Source organism: Pinus tabuliformis, chromosome 4_1 (assembly GCF_031772625.1).
Source record: "Pinus tabuliformis cultivar Carrire ecotype Pingquan chromosome 4_1, CPIR1, whole genome shotgun sequence".
Lineage (NCBI taxonomy): Eukaryota > Viridiplantae > Streptophyta > Pinopsida > Pinales > Pinaceae > Pinus > Pinus tabuliformis.
This window is the reverse complement of record NC_142303.1, coordinates 858,975,629-858,983,002: the sequence shown is the minus strand read 5'-3', so window position 1 is coordinate 858,983,002 and position 7,374 is coordinate 858,975,629.

Here is a 7,374-nt window from a genome sequence, read left to right as displayed (position 1 = left end):
CGATAATTGGGTGATCACTTCGGGGCTTGGCTAACCAGCGGTTTCACTCGAAATGAACACGCACTTGGTTGAATACACGACTGAATACATGCACTTGGCTGAATACAAGCACTTGGATAAGTCGTAAGGTTAAGCAGGTGGAAAGTGAATTGTAAAGGTAAAGGGAGGTAGCTCATTGCATTGACGCACTCCACAAAATAACGACTTCCCGCCCTAAAGACCGGTTCGGGACTGGTCTATAGCTGTACCTGACCTCCTAAGAAGATGAATGAATCCAAGCAAGCGGTCTAGGTTTCAAACATATATATTGGAATACATGCAAAAAATTGTAGTTTTTTCATTCTTCAGAAGATCTTGGCTATCTACCGCACTATCCTGCGAATGATTTGGAAGAATTGATTGAAAGCTCACCATGCCAAGAATTTAAAGCTCACTAAAGTTGCCCTTATCGCTGCTTATTAGTAGTTTGCAATTAGTTGGCTCAACTTAGTCTCCTTTACGCACAACTTAGTTTCCTTTATGCACAGGAGACTCACTTGTTTTCAACAGATTCTCTGCTCTGCTACTGAAGTTTCCTATGACTGTATTAAAGCTTAGATTCTTTCGCTTCAACACAAGTAACTAGTTTTAACTTGATGCAGAGACTTGCTGCCTCGCAGCTTCCCTTGTTTTTATAACATCACATGTTCTTAACATGGTACTCATCCTGGTATTTTTCCATAGTGTTACTGTGGTTTTGTTGTAGCCTTATCACAGTCATTTCACTTATTGATAGCCTTTCATTATATCGCTCTAATGTAGTCTTTATTGCAGGAATTGTCATCATAGTGTTTTACCTTCTGTTGTTTGCACCCTTTAGTCTTCATCGCACAACATTATCATACCCTTAGGTCCTCCTCTATCTAATAATGTTTTACCACGTCGCACTCTGAATCGTCGGGCTGTACGTTGCCAAAAAAAACTGTGCGGGATTTTGAGATTTTCGAAGTTTGATTTTTAAATGTCGCCTTTTTTTTGATAGCATTGCCTTTACACCCACCCGAGATAAGTGTCGGCCACGATGAAAGATATAGGTGTTACATTGGGTTGCCCATGAAGATCATGGATGACTCCTCCCCAGGGCCGTCCGTGTTACCCAACGACGGATATAACTGTTCGATCTTATTCATCTCTCTCATTCGCCAGGCACGGCATCGGGTATAGCCACCAGCCGAATGTTAGCGTCGGAGAAAGCATCCACACCATGCCCCAGATGGGCCTCTGTGATGATTTGATGCCATGAGTGTGCGAGGACGAATGTGATGGAAATGCCCATGGAGCCAAGCTTCTTTGCGAGCTGCATCATGGGATTGATATGTCGTTGCCACGAGAGCAGAGTGAAAGCGACTTTGTCATGAAAGCCGCCACCATTTCATGTCACAGAGTCTCCTTCATGGGACATCCCGGCCTCCGGGGAGGAGTTCTTAGATTCGTCGTCGCAGGTTGGAACCCAACCTCATCGTCGCTCACGGAAGCGCGAAACCTCCGAGAAAGTGCAGCCTCAGGCGACGAAAACAGAGGCAAAACGCAAGAAGATGATGGCGCTTCTGGAAGCGGTGTACGGGGCGGAGAAATGGAGGTCGTTGTCAATGGAGGAGAGGCAGAAGAAAATGGTGAGCAGCGGAATACTAGCAGGCACAATGAGCCCCGTTCGGACTCTGTCGAACGCCATGGTAAACGAGGTAATCCGCGTTACGATGAAGCGGAAGTCGAGAGCTGCGTTCCCGGATCAAGTCCCGCTGAGTTACCTCATTCACCAGACATCAGTTCTGGATCGTAAATTGAAGGGAAATCCCCAGCTTGACGGACTATCTGGCCATGGCATATCACCGGCGTCGCTTGCACAGTCACAGATTATTGGCAGAGATCAGGTTGGGTTCGAACCTGCGACGACGAATCTAAGAACTCCTCCGCGGAGGCTGGGATGTCCCATGAACGAGACTCTGTGAGAGGCTGGGATGTCATGAAAGCCGCCACCATTCCATGTGCTCTCCATAGCCGGGCTATTACTTCCTTTCATTTCAGTGTTTTGAATATATTGGTGGGCTTTATCAGCCCCGCACAGAGCCGTGTTGAACAAAGATTTCCGGGTACTCTAGTTAGTCAGAGATGAAAATTTCTGTAAATGAATTAAAACTTGGTCATTTTCTTCAAATTGAAGCCATTGTTGTCCCTAGGGCTTAAAATTGACTGTTGACCATGTTATAATATAGTCTAAATTTTTTGAGATTCCGCAATAGATTTTGGTGGATCTAATTACCATATCTTGTTTTTGGAAATAAAATAGAACACGATGAGAAATGTTCTCTGGAAACTAACTAGGTTCCCCAACCCATGCTACAGAGTTCCGGAGCACCGATAAATATCGTCTGCTGAGCAACCCAATTGCCAAACCTCTGCAAGTCGTCTTCGTCCACCAAGGTAACTGCAATTGCCGGAGCTGAAGAGATCACCGAAGCAGCAATGGGTTTGGTATCAGAATGAGCCAAAAAAACGTCTCAGCCACTGCTAAACAATGCATGCAATTCACAGATTATTCCATCTCTCTGATTTCCAAAAGCAGTGCAGATATAGGAGTGGAGCAATCTACAAGGAGTGTACATATTAATCAACTTGGGTTGCAATCTACAAGGAACCTGAACAATGTCTTTGTATGAAAACTATCATCTAAAATGAGAAAGCTGAGTTTGAAAAAACAAGGTAAAGAAAACCTACCTCGTTAGTGCTTGCAGCACTCTGAAAACTGAACGTTTTCATTTTCTCTCGACGACCCTTTTGATGAACGATTGACTCTATCAAAGGGTCTTCGGGCTTCCTTTATTAAACTTGTATACTGGGTTTACCAGCAAAGATGTCTTTATAAAGTGCTCTGCTGGGAGATGTGGTTGTTTCGTCAAGCCACTCAAGTTTGTATGAGTGCAGGGAAGCTTGTCTTACCCAAACTTGATTTGTACTGTTTAAAGTCCGCTAGATAGAAGATGGATGGATGCATTCCTCATAGTGTTGGGATGCCATTGTATTTCCTTTTAAATGCTTGACTATCTTTGAAACTTCCCAACTGGCATTATCTTTCTTTGGGATCTGATCGTGAACATTCTATCTTTGTATTAACTGTTAAGCTTGTGAAGCCCTGCAACCGCTGACTGATCTCCTTAGTACTCACAGCTGCACATTGTTTTCTGGTTCCTACATCACGTCAAACTCATTTTAACCAGTTTTCTTTTGAGTTTGGAATCTTCCAATTAAGCAGCAATATAACCATGCTTGCAGCTGGATGAGTTTCATTATGGTTGTTATTTTGTGTTGGTGAAGCTCAGGGATCTAATGGAATGTCATGTTTATTATGTATCCATGTTCAAAAAAGCCAATAAAGCCAAATCAGAATGTTGCTGAACTGGGAGGACAGTAAAATTGTGGGCATTCCCAGTACCATAAACCTTGCCAATTTCCAATAAAAGGGTTATACCTATGAGATATTGAAACATAAAAAAAATTGAACACATCACTAACTCATCATGAAATGATTCTTTCTATTACCTGATTGTGTAAATCTACTCAACCAAACATTGGCCAGGACAAAATGTTGAACTTTTTATTGAAGTAAAAGAAAACTTTAACAATCTCATAACCTCAACATATACACGTCAATGTTAGATGTTAAGACACATAAAAAAAAATTGGAGACCGAAGCAACCAATACATTTCCCATCCATATGATTCATACATCTTCTAACAAGATTCGTGTTCATAGACTAGGTTCATGATTGTATGTCTCTTAGATAAGCTTGAAGAAGAATTTCATGAATTTTTTCGGCATAAGCTACTCTAAGTCCCATTATTTAATTCCATAATAGATCCAAATTGCACAAAGAAATCCCAAGAAGTAATATCCCTATCGTTCTTCTGAATTTCGAGGTGCCTGAACCTGTTCAATCTCGGTTGTGCTTTTGGCTCTAAAAGTAGTGGCCCAAAAAACATATAAGAATTTTGTTGCAATTATGCTATTAAGTAAACACCGAAAATTCAAAAGTGGGAGGTTGCAGATGTGTCCATAAAACAGCTAGGTGAAGTACACAGGTTCATGACAAACATATCAGGATGGTGCAATGATGGTCAATCAAATTGTTCTTGATGATATATTTTCTTTTCTGGTCTGATACAAGTTTCATTAATACTCATTTCCAATTTTATTCTGATAATATTCATTACCAGTGTATGCTTTTGAGGCATTATACATTGCATCAGATAATATTTCAACTCCTTGATCATACAAGAGAGTCTGACCATATTTATTCTCTCCATATTCTGGACTGTTCAACAGATTTGTTTTCCTACCATCTTTGTGCAATTTAATTTAATTGTATAAATGGACTCTATGGCTTCCCAAATCATTGTTATCAAACATGCAGCATTGAGGATCAGGGGCAATGCTCGCACTATACTCAGAATTGTCATTATTTAGTGATTTTGTTTTTCAATATGATATTCCCAAATTTCTATTCCTTCTGTGTACTTTTGCACTTTTAGGGGCAATTGCTAGTTAATAAATATGTTTTAATTGCCTTCTTGAAAGAGTGATATGACAGGCACTTTGTGGATTTTTGAAGATTTAATCATACACAAGCAATTTTTTTCATCAAACAATTTAACACTCAAACATATAAATGGACTTAATGACTGAACTTGGTGTTGATATGCAATGTGATTCTTGACATGATTATACAATAATGTGACTACAAATTCCATGAAATGCTCATGAAAATGCACCTTAGAGGATGAGGATAAAGGTAGAACATGAATGTCATAAAATTCCCCTCACCCCGATACATTCATAAGAACAAGAACCAATATGAATCAAGGAGGCTAGATGTAATATGTATTTTGAAAGCATGAGCATCCATAGGGTTTGATGATAGCTTGACCATTGAAATATTTTATGAATTCATGTTTAAGAACTTGAAAAGATGAGGGGCAGGGCAAAATTTGGGTGTTAGGATAAAAATTGTGGGTGTTTTATAGCATCTACAATAATATAAAAGGCATGTTAGTTTCGAAAATAGATAAGAGTGCACTTCAAAATAAAAAAAGGTATTCAACAACTAGAACACTACAACTAATTCATATAGATATATGTGGTCCTATAATAACTCAAACCATAAGAGGAGAAATATACTTCACACTTTTCATTGATGACTATAAAAGAGCAACATGGATCATGCTACTTACATAAAATTATGAAGGTTAGAAAATTCAAAGCATTCAAAGCTCAAGTTGAAAATGAAATTGATCTAAATATTAAGTGCCTGAGATCTGATAGACGAGGAGAGTTAACTTCAAATGAGCTTGAGAAATTGTATGAAGAGAATGAAATCATAAGAAAATGCTCTATATCCATAACCCTTAGTAGAATTGAGTAGTTGGAATACAAAACAAATCAATATAAGAAATGGCAAGAGAAATGAAGGAGGAAGCAAAGGTTCCAAACATATTTTGGGAAGAAGTCGCAGAAATAGTTGTCTACATATCAAATATCGTTCTACTTATATTAAATAGTGATAATAATCCCTATGATTTGTTATTGATGAAAATCTAGGAAAATTTGAATCTAGAGCTAATAAATGAATTCTTTTAGTTTACTCATCAGAAATTAAAGGGTACAGGTACTAAAATAAACGACTGCAAAAGATAGTGAAATATATACACGTAAGGATAGATGAGGCAATTCCACAATCAACAAACACGCAAATCAATGAAGTATTAGATGAAGCTACAAGCATTGATCTAGAAGAGGAAAAACAAGAAGAGAAAAAAGAAGAAGAAGAAGAAGAAAAAGAGATAACACCTCCATAAAACTTCATCCATATATGTGCAAAAAACCACCCCAAAAATAAAATACTTGGAAGAAGATATTTGGGAGTCCAAACTAGACGGAAATTAATCAGCATCCCCACACATGTAAATATAACACTATTATAGAAAACATAACCCAAAATTTTGATGAAGTGAGTGAAGACAAGGATTGGGTCAAGGCTATGACTGAAGAAGTAGGTCAAATAGAGAAAAATGACACAAGGGAACTTGTACCTAGAGTGAAGGACAATATTATCATTAGCACCACATGGGTCTTTTGAAATAGGCTAAATGAATATGGGAATGTAGTGAGAAATATAGCCATAATGGTTTGCAAACTGTATGCACAGGTAGAAAGAATTGACACTGAAGAAACTTTTACATATCTTGCCAAATTTGAAGCAATAATAATTCTCTTTAAATTCACATGTTTCAGAAGATTCAAAGTCAATCAAATGGATGTTAAATAAGGATTTGTCAATGGTGATTTAGAAGAGGAAGTTTACACTGAAAAAAAGAAGGAGGATTTGAGCTATTTGACGATGTAGATCAAGTATATAAACTGAAGAAAGCTCTCTAAGGATTGAAGCAGGATTTGAGAGAAAGGTATTCAAAGCTTGATAGATATCTACAACAACAAAGATACAAAATAGGGACAACAATCTTTACATTAAAATTGATCATGAATATTTGTTGATAAATTTTGTGTTTGTGGATAATATAAACATTTGAAGTGTCAAGGGTCAAATGGGTCAACAATTTGTAGAAGATTGAAGTAGGATCTCAGAGAAAGGTATTCAAAGCTTGATAGATATCTACAACAACAAAGATACAAAATAGGCACAACAAACAAAAATCTTTACATTAAAATTGATCATGAATATTTGTTGATAAGTGTTGTGTTTGTGGATAGTATCAACCTTTGAAGTGTCAAGGGTCAAATGGGTCAACAATTTGTAGAAGACATGTAGAAATGATTTGAGATGTCCGTGTTGGGAGAATTATAATTCCTCCTTACATTACAAGTTTTTTAATGAGATAAAGGTATTTTTACCTCTTAAACAAATGACTAAAGGAGATATTAAAGAAATTTGTGTTAAATTTTACAATTGTGGTCAAATTCTACCTTGGATAGCTCAGATGACCGAGATAATGCTTGCATTAGATTCCTCTTTTTGAGAGGACCAAAGTCAACCTAAACATCACCTTATTTGGACAAGCAAAAGTTGGTTTTTGAATTTATTTATTCACTCATGTATATTGGGTTAGGTTAGCCCTGAACACATGTTAAATTGGACATGTCAGCCTCAAACTCAAGTGGACCGTCATGAAAGCCCATAAATAGAAGAAACATCAAGCTCATTTGGATACATTTATCAAGCCACCTTCTCTTCTCTTATTGTCTTGGTTCACATAGGTCTCGTGGAGGAAAGTTCGTGTAAGGGTCTGAAATCTCAGGGGTGAAGCTTTCACTGACCTAGGTTT